Source organism: Bos indicus, chromosome 5 (genome assembly GCF_029378745.1).
Source record: "Bos indicus isolate NIAB-ARS_2022 breed Sahiwal x Tharparkar chromosome 5, NIAB-ARS_B.indTharparkar_mat_pri_1.0, whole genome shotgun sequence".
In the NCBI taxonomy this organism is placed as follows: domain Eukaryota; kingdom Metazoa; phylum Chordata; class Mammalia; order Artiodactyla; family Bovidae; genus Bos; species Bos indicus.
The window spans coordinates 63,733,671-63,750,680 of record NC_091764.1 but is presented as its reverse complement, the minus strand read 5'-3'; the positions used below and the strand labels follow the sequence as shown (position 1 = coordinate 63,750,680).

The 17,010-nt window shown below is 38.3% G+C and overlaps 1 protein-coding gene and 1 pseudogene across 11 annotated transcripts in view; one reads left to right on the top strand and one right to left on the bottom strand.

Annotated features, from left to right (window-relative positions):
* The window catches only part of ANKS1B (ankyrin repeat and sterile alpha motif domain containing 1B), a 1,154,742-nt gene that overhangs the window by 318,572 nt on the left and 819,160 nt on the right, over positions 1-17,010 (top strand). The gene's annotated exons all lie outside the window — the stretch shown is intronic.
* LOC139182947 (large ribosomal subunit protein mL40 pseudogene) lies at positions 8,439-8,966 on the bottom strand (annotated as a pseudogene).

Sequence of the window (17,010 nt, the reverse complement as noted above, 5' to 3'; positions counted from 1 at the left end):
TCTTAAAATATTTCCAACAAAGCCAAATATTGCGAAGAACCAAGTTCAGTTTATAAAGACCTTCCATTTGAATTTCATGAAGTCATTATCTCATTTTATTGTCACATGAGTTATATGTTAATGTCTCTATTTCACAGTTGAGTAAATTTGAGGCTAATTGTGTTATGTGACTTGCCCAAGTGGTGGAGCTATTATTTGAGCCCAAGTCTGCACCAAAATCAGTATGCTCTTTCAGGAATAACATATTGCTTTACTTTATTTGGATTGAGTGATAAAGCTTGTTTTTAAAGTTGCTAGACTTTATGTAAAATATAGAATATAATATTGACTCTTCTATTCATTAACTGTATAAAGTTAATCCAGTACTCTTAACCTCAACTTTACCTGTAGTAATTATGTAACTTTATAGTTTGTTGTTTGCCACTCATAATAAGCACTTTACAGCTACTGATTCATTTAATCTTTATAACCCTATGAGGCAGATAAATGTCTCTATTTACACATGAGGAAAATGAGATTCAGTGAGTTTAAATAAATTGTCCAGAGTCACAAACTACTCAGTGACGGAGCATGGACTTCAGCATCAAAGCCTGTGTTCCATGCTGCCTCTCTATGAAACAGAGATGAATAACACTCATGCAGCCTGCCTGTTTACATAAACGATGATGTAGATATAGGCACTTTGTAAACCGGAAAGGACTAAAGAAAGATTAGTCATTAGGAATAAGAATGCTTTACTTTAACTGTGGGGAAATGTCAGGGTAGGCGGTTTCCTTATACTAATTTCTATGGAATTTAAATGCTATTGTCACATCCTAATTCCACTGGTAAATTTCTTGAAATATTCTTTGGAGCAAGATGTGGATTTTGCCTCATTTAACAAATGAAAGTAACTGTAAGCATTGTCTCCTACTAGTTTAGCAATTTGTGTTTTTTAATTACTTCTTGATCATTTGAATTGCTCTGAGGATCATTTGTTGAAGTCAATTAGTGTTTTCTTTTATTAATATGCTAGTATTTGCATGAGAAGAATTCTTAAATATTTTAAATTATTTGCTATAGTATGGTATTTATTGCAGAGAACATCTGTTCCTTTTTGATGCCTAACCAGTCATTAATGAGATGATTTTAGGTATTCTTCATAAATTATCTTGTTGGACTTCTGAATATCAAACATTTCTCAGTAAGACACAAAATTCTGAATTGCACAGTTCTGGCTGCTGTTATCTATATTTGGTCTCTGAGAACCAAAGTTAATGTATTCTTTGATAACTGTCATACCACTTCACTTGATGAGGACTTTCTTAGCCTACCTCCTTTTCTTCCTTGTCATCTTCTTTTTTTCTTCTCTTGTGCCCATCCTCCTCCACCTCTTGTTCTGTGGTTCAGCCTTTTGTAATATCAAAATAATTTGATATTACAAAATCTCATCTCTAATTTCTTGCCAAGAATAAAACAAAAAATAATCCTTTTCACTTTTTACCCCATTTTCAATTTCTCTTCAGACATTAGGTCACATACCTTCTTTGAGTTGTAGGATAAATAGCAAAATGAAATTCCCTCACCACTCAGTAGTGCATTAATGATCAGTCTTCTTCCGTTTGGAATTTGTCATGACAGGACCATTTCCTTCGATTATAATACTTTAGAAATCATGTTCACATGCTTCTAGTTGTCACAATATAAAGCATTTCCTTGATTTACATCACTCACCCAGATGGTTCTAATCATAGAGTTTTGTTAAAATAAACAGAGCTGAGACCTCTCAGATGGGGAAAGCTTGCTCATAATCATAAAGTCACCATGTATTACTAAGAACAGAAGGAGAGTCTTAAGACATAATATCATGCCCTTCTTATTCAGAGAGGTCCTTTGGAAATGTGAACCCATTTTTCAGTCCATTTGATGTTAGTTTAAATAATTGTACACACTTATTTGCTCTATTTATGGAGTGTCATCATGTATATGAGGGTCTACATTCCAGTTGTGTGGGGGAAGCAAGACTCACTGGCTTTGATTAGGACTGTATCATGCTTCTCTCTCTCCAACAACCACCATCATGTCTGTGCCACCCTTCAAATGTGGGCCTTATTGAATAGTGAAGCTGAAAATTATTCTTCCCCCTTGAGAATGGAGAGAACAATACCAAAAGGGACCAAAGTAGCAATTCTAAACGTTTTGGGATATGGCACGTCTACACCCTTAAGAATGTTCCACACTGAGGAAAAAATAGTTACTCCTGAAACTACTCGTTGTTGGATTGATTAAGCATTGTGCTGCAGTGTGAAAGGAAGGTTCACCAAGAACAGATTTCATATATAAGAATAGATTATTATTTTAACCAACACAAAATATATGAAAATAACATTTGTTATGTGTCTGAAAACTGTAGTCATGGTTACTTTGACCATAAGAATATATTTTCTCTCCTCTTTATCCTGGAAAGAAATGAAAACATCTGTTTCTGAGATTTTAGAACAATAAATAGCATTAATTTTGATTCCAATTCTAGCATAAGTATTTATATCAAATGAGATAATTTCTTCAGCAAAATGTTTCTAAAAGGAATTTTAATAATTCTCTTTGATTTCTTTGGGACTAGTTCTGCAAAGTCATTGGAACAATAACTAGCCATCATACAGTAAGATCAGAATTATAGGTTTTATGGATTCAATTACTGTTTATATCCAATATAAATTATTTAACCAGCTTTTACATATATATTGGGTATACAGCACAGTATTAGTGTTATGAAAGATACAAAATAAAAGAAAGAAAAAAATCAAGTGACCTGAAAGGTCTTGAACTCTAAGAGGAAATATATTTCTAGAGTAGAACATTGAATTTATAATAATTTTTTTCAGTTTGTATGTTAAATACAAAGACAAGTCAAAGTAAGAAAATAAACATTTATTTAGAGTCAGGGTAATCTCCAAAAAGTCAGAGATTTTAAGTCTATTTTGTTCAGAATATTGTTTCTCTGATTACCACAAAAATACATGTTCATTGAAGTTAATTTGAAAAAGAAAATTGTCTTTTTTTCTATATAAACATCCTGAAATAAACATTGCTTCAGTGAATTTGGCTAACACTTTTTCTTTTCCCTGTAGCTATTTTCTTCTTCGAACATTCTTCCCAACCCTCTTCATCTGCCTGTTTCTTGCTCATCCTTCAGAACCTTATTTTCAATGGCACTTGTCCTCAAAAAAGTTTTCAAACCTCCTACCTGAGGTCCTCTGCTAATATGCTCCTGTTTAGTCTCTGGGTTTCCTCTGCATTCTTGAAATATTTATGATCCTGGACTCTGGTGTATGCTGGCAGTACAGTGACAAACATGATGAACAGGATCTCTATGATAATGGAGTTGGCAGTTTTAATGGAGACAGCTAAGAAACAAACAAAAATGAATGTACACATATAATTTTGTTGTAGTTACATGTAAATGTATTTTTCTCACCAGACTACCAACCCCAAGGGGTGAGAACAATGACTGTTTGGTTTAGAGAACTTAGTAAATAAATGTACATGTGTTTTAAATGAATGGACACTGAAGGAATGAACAAATAAGCTAATCTTTTTGTGTGCTTTCTCAAGATATTTCATGTACATAAATATTAAGATATGATCAGGCTACCCAAGATGACTATTCTCTTGTTTTCTGTACATCCCCTGCTCAGCCAGTCCCTGCCTCAAGTATACCCTACTCACATGACTGACCCTCCTACATACTTGCCCCAGGCCCAAAGGAATGATATAGCTTTAGATAAGAACTCTCCACTGTGCTTAAAAGGATGGTGAGGGGTATGCTGCTCAGCTGGTTTCCCTGATAACCCATGAGCCAACCTTAAGTCAACTCCTCTACAGCTAGCAACCTACCCCTGTCCCTAAGAGCAAAGACTGCTGCCATGTCCTGTCTGCCTTCTGCCTTGTCCTGTCTGCCTTCTGCCATATACAGTGAGGTGTTTCTCCAGGACCTTGCTTCAGACATGCAAGATTCCCCTATCGATTAAACTATTATGTCTCTGTTGCTAACTTTCAGCTCTTTCCTTCCATCTTGAAGCTGGGCAGGTATAGGCCTTCTAATCCTGCTTGGTTCATCCCAATCACAAACATAACAGTTTTCATATTTACTCAAAATTGAAATCTTTTGATGAATACATAGTATACTTTTTCCACTTAATATTATGTCTTGAACATACTTTTATGTGAATAAACATTTTAATGTGATCAAATATTTTAGTCTGGCATTTCACATGCTGTATTCTGCATAGAAGTTAAAAAGCAGGGTGACAGTTATACAGCCTTGATGTACTCCTTTACCAATTTTGAACCAGTCTGTTCCATGTCTGATTCTAGCTGTTGCTTCTTGACCTGTTTCTCAGGAGACAGGTAAGGTGGTCTAGTATTCCCATTGCTTTAAGAATTTTCCACAGTTTATTGTGACCCACACAGTCAATGGTTATAGCATAGTCAGTGAAGTAGAAGTAGATGTTTTTCTGGAATTCTCTTGCTTTCTCTATGATCCAATAGATATTGGCAATTTGATTCCTCTGCCTTTTCTTTGCATGATATTTAATTTTAAGAATATACTAGAGTGATTTTTAAATTGTTGAGATTATTTTCACTCTTTTCCTGACTCAAACTACACAGTCATTTAGATTGTTGACAGTAGTTTACTGTTATAAATTATGTTCTGATGAACACATTTATGCATAAATTCTCTATCTTTGATTTTATTTCCTTGGAAAAATTGAATCACTGAACAGAGGTAACTATCTTTTTAAGACTTTTATAGTTCAGTTCAGACACTCAGTCATGTCCAACTCTTTGTGACCCCATGGACTGCAGCATGCCAGGCTTACCTGTCCATCACCAACTACCAGAGCTTACTCAAACTCATGTCTATCGAGTCAGTGATGCCATCCAACCATCTCATACTCTGTCATCCCCTTCTCCTCCCACCTTCAATCTTTCCCAGCATCAGGGCCTTCTCCAATGAATAGGCTCTTCACATCAGATGGCCAAAGTATTGGAGCTTCAGCATCAGTCTTGAATATTCAGGACTGATTTCTTTTAGGATTGAATGGTTTGATCTCCTTGCAGTCCAAAGGGACTCTCAAGAGTCTTCTCCAACACCACAGTTCAAAGCATCAATTCTTCGGTTCTCAGCTTTCTTTATGATCCAACTCTCACATTCATACATGACTACTGGAAAAACCATACTTTAACTATACAGACCTCTGTCAATATATATATTGACTTTTATATATATTGCCAAATTGTATTACAGAAAGGTAAGTTATAGTTTGTTAAGGGAAAATTTATATAATTTCATTAGTTTTTTTTTTTTAAACTCAATAACATTTTAATGAAGATACTATGTAATATAGGCTTGGATTGTTTTATTTTTCTTCCTTCCTCCACAATACTTTCCAGCAGCATTTCAACTTCTCCTATCTCTTGAGATAAACCATTTTATTAAAATTATCTTTTACTATTCAAAATATTATTTTAAGCTTTTTCCTTATTTTTTTAAATTAATTTTTATTGGATTTTCATTAGATTTTGAAACTAGCAATAGATGTGACCTCTAGGATTGACTAGTTTGATCTCCTTGCAGTCCAAGGGATTCTCAAGAGTCTTCTCCAGCACCATAATTCAAAAACATCACTTCTTTGGCACTCAGCCTTCTTTATGGTATAACTCTCACATTCATACATGGCTACTGGAAAAACTGTAGCTTTGACAATATGGGCTTTTGTCAGCAAAATGATGTCTCTGCTTTTTAATACACTGTCTAGGTTTGTTGTCAGAGCTTTTCTTCCAAGGAGCAAGTGTCGTTTAATTTCATGGCTGCAGTCACTGTCCTCAGTGATTTTGGAGCCCAAGAAAATAAAATCTATCACTGCTTCAACTTTTTCCTCTTCTGTTTGCCATGGAGTAATCTTAGTTTTCTGTTCTTAGTTTTTTGAATGTTGAGTGTCAAGCCAGCTTTTTCATTCTTCTCTTTCATCCTCATCAAGAAGCTCTTTAGTTCCTCTTCACTTTCTGCCATAAGGGTGGTGTCATCTGCGTATCTGAGGTTATTGATATTTCTCCCAGCAATCTTGATTCCAGCTCGTGTTTCTTCCAGCCCAGCGTTTCTCATGATGTACTCTGCATAGAAGTTAAATTTAAGCAGGGTGACAATATACAGCTTTGACACACTCCTTTCCCAGTTTGGAATCAGTCTTTCATTCAGTGTCCAATTCTAACGGTTGTTTCTTGACCTGCATACATGTTTCTCAGAGACAGGCAAGGTGGTCTGGTATTCCCATCTCTTTAAGAATTTTCCACAGTTTGTTGTAATCCACACAGTCTAAAGCTTTAGTCAATGAAGTGAAAATTTTTCTGGAATTCTCGTGCCTTTTCTGTGATCCAACAGATACTGCAAATTGATCCCTGGTTCCTCTGCCTTTTTCTAAATCCAGCTTGTACATCTGGAAGTCCTTGATTCACATACTGCTGAAGCCTAGCTTGAAGGATTTTGACTATTACTTTGCTAGCATGTGAAATGAGTGCAATTATCTGGTAGTTTGAACAATCTTTGGCATTGCCCTTCTTTGGCATTGAAATGAAAACTCACCTTTTCCAGTCCTGTGACCACTACTAAGTTTTCCAAATTTGCTGACATACTGAGTGCAGCACTTTAACTGTTATCGTGTTTTATGATTTTAAATAGCTCAGCTGGAATTCTGTCTACTCCACTAGTTTTGTTTGTGGTAATGCTTCCTAAGCCCTACTTGACCTCACTCTCCTGGATATGAAAGTGGCTCTAGGTGAGTGACCACACCATCATGGTTATCCTGGGTCATTAAGACTTTTTTTTTTGTATAGTTCTTCTTCATTGTATTCTTGCCACGTTTTCTTAATCTCTTCTGCTTCTATTAGGTCCTTGCCATTTCTGTCCTCTATTGTGCCCATCTTTGCATGAAATGTTTCCTTTTTATCTCCAATTTTTTTTTGAGACATCCCTAGTCTTTCCCATTCTATCATTTCCCTCTATTTCTTTGCATTGTTCAGTTAAGAAGGCTTTCTTATCTCTTCGTACAATTCTCTGGAACTCTGCATTCAGTTGAGTATATCTTTACCTTTCTCCTTTGCCCTTTGCTTCTCTTGACTTTTCTCAACTATTTGTAAGTCCTCCTCAGACAACCACTTTGCCTTATTGCGTTCTTTCTCTTTAGGATGGTTTTGGTCACTGCCTCCTGTGTTACAATGTTACAAAATTCTGTCCATAATTCTTCAGGCATTCTGTCTACCAGATCTAATACCTTGAATCTGTTTGTCACCTCCTATATATTCATAAGGGATTTAATTTAGGTCATACTTGAATGGTCTAGAAGTTTTCCCTGCTTTCTTCAATTTAAGCCTGAATTTTGCAATCAGGAGCTCATGATCTGAGCCACAGTCAGCTCCAGGTCTTGTTTTTGCTAACTGTATAGAGCTTCTCCATTTGGCTGCAAAGAATATAATCAATGTGATTTTGGTGCTGACCATCTGGTGATGTTCATGTGTAGAGTCATCTCTTGTGTTTTTGGAAGAGGGTGTTTGCTATGACCAGTGTTTTGACAAAACTCTGTTAGCCTTTGCCCTGCTTCATATCAACAATTAATTGTATCAATAAGAAATGCATGTGTTTTTAATATATCTTGGAGTGAAGAGGGAAAGGTTTGGGAATCTTGAGACAGGTGAATGCCAGATAAGAGAATTTCAAAATTTTAAAATAGATGTTTAGAAGCCTCTGTAGGATTTTGAGGTGAGGGATAAAAGTGTCTCTGGAGGCAAACATATCTTAACTCAAAGTAGTAACTTGGGGACTTTAAGCACTTGAGTTTACTGACTTAATTTTGAGCTCTGTTTCACTTACCTTTCAAGGGCTTAGGGATACTGGATATTTTTCTGGTTCTCTGTCTCATACTACTACAACTGGGATATTTGTGGGAGGCTATTTCAAGTCCTCTCTACTCAAATCCCTCTCTGAACCATTTTTAACTCTCTCCATACGTGCTCAATTGTGGACATTGCCTTCCTCCTCCTCCTTTCCTCCCTCCCTCCCCCCACTTCCTTCCTTCTTTCCTTTCTTCCTTCCATAGTTTGTATATATTAACAGCAAGCTCCAATACTTTGGTCACCTAATGTGAAGAATTGACTCATTGGAAAAGACCCTGATGCTGGGAAGATTGAAGGCAGGAGGAAGGGGATGACAGAGGATAAGATGGTTGGATGACATCACCGACTCAATGGACATGAGTCTGAGCAAGCTCCAGGAGTTGGTGATGGACAGAGAGGCCTGGTGTGGTGCTGTCCATGGGGTTGCAAAGAGTCAGACATGACTGAGTGACTGAGCTGAACTGATGATTTTGTAAGGCAGCCTTGAATCCTGGTCATTCTGATTCTCAAGAGCAGTGTGTTCTGAGGACAGCTTCCTGTAGCTCTCTCTTGAATTCCACTGGTGTGTACACCTTGATGATGTTGTGGTACTGGCCTTCTGGAGGCATGTGATCTGGCCTTTTCCTCTCAAAGGGGAACAGACTGGAGTCCCATTTGATGGCATCCACATGTAGTTCCCTGGGATGCAAGTTGCAGCTCCTGCAGTGCTTCCTGCTGGGCCTCAAGCATGGGCCCAATGACCTCCCTCTCCATCTCGTGCTCTCCCTGCTTATACAGGGACCACTTCTTCAGAAGCTGAGCTCTCATCTCGTCTCTTCAAAGAGCAGTTCCCCCTGAGACTGCTGTTTCACTTTATCCAAGAGCTCACAGGGATAATAAAATCCTCAAAGGGAATTAACTCCTGGCTAGACTTTCTTCTTTTTCAAACGGTCTTTTACTGCTTGGTCTTTTTAAAGATTTAACTACTTCTTTCACAGAGGTTCTGCTCTCATGGGAACAAGTTCTGAGACGATCAACAATGAAGCTTTCTGATAAGTGTCACTATGTCTGCCAAATTTCCAAAGCATCCATGGCCTTTAGGTTGCTTCCAGGCGTGCATTCATTTGCATTCAGGGCCCACATGCCCCACACAGAGATTCTGACATAGCATTTCTTTAAGGAGAGTCTGTATGTTTCTCATTTGTACTAGGGAAAAAATTTCACTGACCAGAGATTTCCCTAATCTTATCTGATAGACAGTGATAAAATAGGCAGGGCAATGGAAGGTATCATAATTTAGAGGGGATGAAAACATCCATTAGTTTAATATTTCCAAAATATTGTCTCTGTTACATTACCGTTAGATGTGGCATTTAAGAAAGTTTGTCATGGCATTAAACTCAAGGTGAGCTGAGCATGAAGAGAGCCTGGAAGCAGGTCATATACTACATGCTTACCTCCTGGTAGCCATTTAATTAGAATATGATAGGCTTCCCCATAGGAAAGTTCTAGAAAATCCAATATAGCTTGTAATTTCTCTGGGGGAAAAAAACCCCTTAAAATATGCTTTTTACTGAGAGTTGGCTTCAAATATTATCTTTATATATAAAAAATTAAAAATTTTTTCTCAACACAAATTTCTGGCAGCGCTCTATTAATCATCATAAACTTTCTCCCAGAGTTCAGAAATCTTTTTAGAAAGAAGGGAGAAAATAGATATTTTTCCTCTGTAGAATGTAAATGAATTTTCGGTGTAAATCATGTGGATTTATATCGAGTAACTAGGCAGTTTATTAATTCTAGGAGTGTTTAGCTCAAAGCATATTATGTGCACTGTAATTTATCTCAAAGACTCAGTAGTAGCCTTATGTTTTTTCCTTTTTCCAGAGCTTAGCCTTCAGATACTTGTTCTTTTATATTAACTTTGCATTGTTTCATTATATTTATCCTTCATATTTCAAGATTTTCTTCACAAAAATTTTAGGCAATATATTATAATATCTGATCCAGTGTACCTTGTACACCTGTGTTACAGACCACTATTCTTGCCCTCCTTAATCAGTAGAAGTTGATCAGAGGCAAGACAGGAAATTCAGGCAAGGCTTTATTGGGTCCCTTTCAACAACAGTGGGGGAGCAAGAACAAATAACAGTTTCCCTTGCTGGCATGTTCTGAGCTGGGGCATGAGTTGGTTCCAGGGGTCAGGCTGGAGGGGTGGCTTAGTGGTTTGCCCACCCCTTAATGTGCAGGGGGCATGTGCAGTACCCTACTTTTGCTTCAGGCTCTTTTGAAGTGACAAGTGGTGTTTTGGTTTCTTTGTACCTTTTGTCCAGAATCTGTCCTAACTGCACATGCATGCAGTTAATTTTAGTCCCATATAGTTTATATTTTGTTGCTCAAGGAGAGTTGTGTCCAAGCTGCAAGCACTGCAGCAAGGATCCCAGGGCCCAGGCCTGTCTCACTTGTGCTGAAGATCTGTTTGCTTCTCATCATTCCCTCTCCTCCTTTGGTGTCTACAACACTTTACTCTTTTCATTCTTTCCTTTACTGTGTGACTAGCTGACTTCTCTTTATCCTTTTAGTCCCTGAATGTTGATATTCACCACAATTCTATCCCATAGATTCAAGTATTTTTAACCTAGATATTTCTCCTGAGCTACAATGTGCTTAGTCACTCAGTTGTGTCTGACTCTTTGCAGCCCCATGGACTGTAGTCTGCCAGGCTCCTCTGTCCATGGAATTCTCCAGGCAAGAATATTGGAGTGGGTTGCCATTTCCTCCTCCAAGGGATCTTCCCAACCCAGGGATCAAGCCCAGGTCTCCCATGTTGCAGGTGGATTTTTTTACCATCTGAGCCACCAGGGAAGCCCTCCTGAGCTGTAGATCCCATTTAAAACTACTTGTATCAGCATCTTGGTCTGGATACATCAGAAGTGCCTCATGTTGCAACATATCCAAATATGCTAATTTTCCCCCCTAAATTGCCTTGAAGCATCATTATCCACCCTTATAAGGCTAGAACACTTAGCATTTTCTGTGATCGGCTGTTTTCATGGCCACTGCACTACTTTAGCACTCATTTTCTCTTTGTTGTTGTTTAGTTGCTAATTCCCATCCAACTCTTTTGTGACCCCTTTGACTCTAGCCCACCAGGCTCCTCTGTCCATGGGATTCTCTAGGCAAGAATACTGGAGTGGGTTACTGTCTCCTCCTCCAGGAGATATTTCTGGCCTAGGGATCAAACCCAGGGTTCATGCATTGGCAAGCTGAACCACCAGGGAAACCCTTGAGGCCACAAATTTTAAAAGGCTGTTCAATACATGAGTTGATTGACTAAAGTAAAAAATAGAGACTGAACACTATATAGAAGGTTAGAGATGAGTGGTATACATTTTAATGAGCAATAATGAGCATTATAATTAGTTGATCATTAGATGCTTCTTATACTTTCTATTTCCCTTAGTTTCAGTGTCATGGCTGTGTATTTATTTGCTGTTTCAAAGGTAATATTCGTACTGAGAGGTCTTTTTCAGTATATGATCCTATGTCAAATTCCAATGTTATACCATGTGGTTATTGGTTTCTACCCCCTCATTGTCAATGTGATCTAGTGAAATGATCTTACAGTATATTGGAAGCATACTTTATATATGTGCCAGCAATCTGTCTCCTCATAATACAAAAAGGAGTAAGATCTGATGGAATAACCTCTTTACTTACTCTGCCATTTGTTTTATCTCATTTTTATTGCGGTTTCTTACTCCCAGTTTTTCTAATTATTCTCATCAGTGACAACTTAGAGTACAATCAAAATCCTCTTGGTAACAAATACGATATGTATAATACATTTTAATACAGTGGATTTTTACATGAAAGAATTCAAATTTGGGAATGCTTTGCCATATTTCAAAGGGCTTTGTGTCATTAACTCAATTTTCATATGCTTATGCTCATGACATTATAAAATTAAAGTGCTGATACCCTTCTTTATATTCAAAAGCAGAGACATTACTTTGCCAACAAAGGTCTGTCTAGTCAAGGCTATGGTTTTTCCAGTAGTCATGTATGGATGTGAGAGTTGGACTGTGAAGAAAGTTGAGCACCGAAGAACTGACACTTTTGAACTGTGGTGTTGGAGAAGACTCTTGAGAGTCCCTTGGACTGCAAGGAGATCCAACCAGTCCATTCTAAAGATCAGTCCTGGGTGTTCTTTGGAAGGAATGATGCTAAAGCTGAAACTCCAGTACTTTGGCCACCTCATGCAAAGAGTTGACTCATTAGAAAAGACTCTGATGCTGGGAGGGATTGGGGGCAGGAGGAAAAGGGGACGACAGAAGATGAGATGGCTGGATGGCATCACCAACTCGATGGATGTGAGTTTGAGTGAACTCCAGGAGTTGTTGATGGACAGGGAGGCCTGGTGTGCTGCAATTCATGGGGTCACAGAGTCGGACACGACTGAGCGACTGGACTAAACTGAACTGAACTGACCCTTCTTTGGATAAATTGTTAAATGCCTAAATCCTCCCTCTATTCTTTCTGTGTTTCTTCCTTTTCTGCCTCCCTTTTTACTTTTTACATTGTTACTTTTAGCAGGTGCATATTTTCTAAAATGAACACTGTTGTGAAAAAGAAGAAAAGAGATTGGGTTCTTTAAGAGCAAAAAGATACACTTCATTTTAGTTTTTTTTTTCAGAGAAGTGGGTCTCAAGAGGTCAATGCAGACATCGACAGGTAAATTTTGAATGCTACTGCTGCTAAGTCACTTCAGTTGTGTCCGACTCTGTGTGACCCCATAGACAGCAGCCACCAGGCTCCCCCATCCCTGGGATTCTCCAGGCAAGAACACTGGAGTGGGTTGCCATTTCCTTCTCCAATGCATGAAAATGAAAAGTGAAAGTGAAGTCGCTCAGTCGTGTCCAACTCTTCGGGACCCCATAGACTGCAGCCTACCAGGCTCCTCCATCCATGGGATTTTCCAGGCAAGAGTACTGGGGTGGGATGCCATTGCCTATGGGCATATACATATAAGGGAGCAGGTGTGTGCCAATGGTGTCCGGAAGAAACGGTGTTAGTGATGTATACTGGGATCTATGTATTTTGTTTCCTCAACTAAAGGAAACTAAAGTTAAAATCCTTAGGATCCCACAATATTTTTGTTTTCTGTCCTACCACATGGAATATAGTATTGTAGAATATAGTAATTTAATAAATACTTGTTGATTCATGGTCTAACCTGCCTGGGAGTTTTATACAATGCTGCATATCCTAAAAAAACAACTTGGCATTAGTTGGGGGGGGGGACCCTGAATTTATTTGTTGCTTACCTATGATTTACATAAATTTTCAGTTTACTTCACAGTCATTTATTCTAAAAAGTCATTCATTAATGGAGTAATTCGAATGGAGAAGAAATAGGACTGATCATAAAATAATACTGATAACAGTGGCGATCTAAAGAAGCTAGGTATAATATGTTTCAAATTAGTTGTTGTTATTGTTTAGTTGCTAAGTTGTGTCCAACTCTTTTGTGAGCCCATGTACTATTGCCTGCAAGGCTCCTGTCCATGGGATTTCCCAGGCAAAATACTGGAGTAGGTTATCATTCCCTTCTTCAGGGGATCTTCCTGACCCAGGGATTGAAACTGCATCTCCTGCATTAGGAGGCAGGTTCATTACTACTGAGCCACCAGGGAAGCCCTGTAGATTAGTACCATTCCTTAACTTATAGCCACTATAGCACCTAGCCTACTGAGAATCTTAAATGTTTATAATTAATTATGGTAATTCCCCTTTCCCATTCTGTTCTCAAGATCTTCTTTGAGGGAAAGAAATGGCAGTTTATACATTTCCATTTATATTTGTTATGTTTCTTTACATGTTTCATTGCTTAACTCAGATACTTAACAAGAATCAGTTGCTTTGTTTCTTTCTTACTATGGGGGTGGAAAAAAAAAAACCCTCTCACATTTTGGTTGCAGTGATTAACTTTGGTGTTGCCAGAGTAATGTAGTGCATCAGATCAGATCAGATCAGTCGCTCAGTCATGTCTGACTCTTTGCGACCCCATGAATCGCAGCATGCCAGGCCTCCCTGTCCATCAACAACCCGTCCATCGAGTCAGTGATGCCATCCAGCCATCTCATCCACTGTCGTCCCCTTCTCCTCCTGCCCCCAATCCCTCCCAGCATCAGAGTCTTTTCCAATGAGTCAACTCTTCGCATGAGGTGGCCAAAGTACTGGAGTTTCAGCTTTAGCATCATTCCTTCCAAAGAAATCCCAGGGCTGATCTCCTTCAGAATGGACTGGTTGGATCTCCTTGCAGTCCAAGGGACTCTCAAGAGTCTTCTCCAACACCACAGTTCAAAAGCATCAATTCTTCAGCGCTTCACAGTCCAACTCTCACATCCATACATGACCACTGGAAAAACCATAGCCTTGACTAGACGAACCTTTGTTGGCAAGGTAATGTCTCTGCTTTTGAATATGCTATCTAGGTTGGTCATAACTTTCCTTCCAAGGAGTAAGCATCTTTTAATTTCATGGCTGCAGTCACCATCTGCGGTGATTTTGGAGCCCAGAAAAATAAAGTCTAACACTGTTTCCACTGTTTCCCCATCTATTTCCCATGAAGTGGTGGGACCAGATGCCATGATCTTCGTTTTCTGAATGTTGAGCTTTAAGCCCACTTTTTCACTCTCCACTTTCACTTTCATCAAGAGGCTTTTGAGTTCCTCTTCACTTTCTGCCATAAGGGTCGTGTCATCTGCATATCTGAGGTTATTGATGTTTCTCCCAGCAGTCTTGATTCCAGCTTGTGTTTCTTCCAGTCCAGTGTTTCTCATGATGTACTCTGCACATAAGTTAAATAAACAGGGTGACAATATACAGCCTTGACATACTCCTTTTCCTATTTGGAACCAGTCTGTTGTTCCATGTCCAGTTCTAACTGTTGCTTCCTGACCTGCATATAGGTTTCTCAAGAGGCAGTTCAGGTGGTCTGGTATCCCCATCTCTTGAAGAATTTTCCACAGTTTATTGTGATCCACACAGTCAAAGGCTTTGGCATAGTCAACAAAGCAGAAATAGATGTTTTTCTGGAACTCTCTTGCTTTTTCCATGATCCAGTGGATGTTGGCAATTTGATCTCTGGTTCCTCTGCCTTTTCTAAAACCAGCTTGAACATCAGGAAGTTCACGGTTCACATATTGCTGAAGCCTGGCTTAGAGAATTTTGAGCATTACTTAACTAGCATGTGAGATGAGTGCCATTGTGCGGTAGTTTGAGCATTCTTTGGCATTGCTTTTCTTTGGGATTGGAATGAAAACTGACTTTTTCCCATCCTGTGGCCACTGCTGAGTTACATGACAAAAATTAATGGTATAATTTTCTAGTAGTATATGTATATGTGCTGTGTCTTTTCCTCCATCTTTAAGTCTCAGAGCACTTGGTTCCTGACAAAGCACTATTTTTGATGGTACAATAAACACTTGTCATTTCTGGAACAGATGTATCTCTGCAAAGCCTTATGCAAAGTATTGTTGTTCAGTCTCCAAGTTATGTCCAATTCTTTGAGATCTCATGGACTGTGGCATGCCAGGGTTCCCTGTCCTTCACTATCTCCCAGAATTTGCTCATATATGTAAAGTGTATGTTAAATATAACAAAGGGGGATAAATGTTTCCGGAATATACAGAGTGAAATATTTTATGAAATACCGTCATTGTCACTTTTTTGAAAATAAGTATTAAACTTTGATTTTGCTTCCTGACACTTCGTTTCTTGTTCTTGTATTGACATGCAATTTATTTATAACAAATTTCATCAATTGTAGTTACACAATTTGTTGAGTTTGACAAGTGTAGACTATGTTGAAATTGCCATCACAATCAAGATATATATTTCTGTTGTCTTAAGTTCCCTTATGTACATTTACAATCAGTTCCCTCCAGACCCAGGTCACAAGTATTCTTTGATCTGTTTGCTTCCTCTATAGTTATGCATTTTCTGACATAACTATTGCATAGTACTACACTCAAATAGTATGCATTCTTTTGTGCCTTGGCTTTATTCACTCATAATAATATTTTTTGAAATTCATCTACATGCTGACTTTGGAAGCACATATACTGAAATTGAAATTCATCTATTTGTCAGTTATTTGTTCTTTTCATTGCTAAGTAGCATTGCTTTTTATGGATATAGCACAGTTTGTTTTTGTGTGGATATAAGTTTTCAACTCCCTAGGTAAGTACCAAGGAGCATGATTGCTGGATCATGTGGCAAGAATATATTTAATTTTATGAGAAACCATTAAACTGTCTTTCAAAGTATCTGTACCATATGGCATTCCTAGCAGCAGTGAACGAGAGTACCTGTTGTTACACAATCTCCCCAGCATTTGGTGCCATCAGTCTTCTGGATTTTTGGCATTCTTGCCTGGAAAATTCCATGGACAGAGGAGCCTGGTAGGCTGCAATCCGTGGGTCTCTAAGAGTCGGACACGACTGAAAGACTTCACTTTCACTTTTCACTTTCATCCATTGGAGAAGGAAATGGCAACCCACTCCAGTGTTCTTGCCTGGAGAATCCCAGGGACGGCAGAGCCTGGTGGGCTGCCGTCTATGGGGTCTCACAGAGTTGGATACGACTGAAGCAACTTAGCAGCAGCAGCAGCAGTAGGTGTATAGTGGTATCTCATTTTTAATTTTAATAAAGTCATCTCATCAAGTCTTTCTTTCATGGATTATGTTTTTGGTGTTGTTTCTTAAGGATCCATCTAGATTCTCTTCTATATTATCTTCCAGGAATTTTATAGTTTTGCCTTTTGTTATCTATATTTAAGTCTATGATCTGTTTTGAGTTAATTTGGTGAACATTGTAAAGTTTGTGTCCAGATTTTTTTGTTGTTGCATGTTTGGTTGTTTCAGCACCATTTGTTGAAGAGATTATCTTAGATCCATTTATTGCATATGCTACTTTGTCAAGAATCAGTCAACTGTATTTAAGTGGTCCTATTTCTGGTTCTCTGTTCTGTTCCACTGATATCTTTGTCCTTTCACCAGTACCGTCCTGTCTTGATTATTGTAGCTTTGTAAT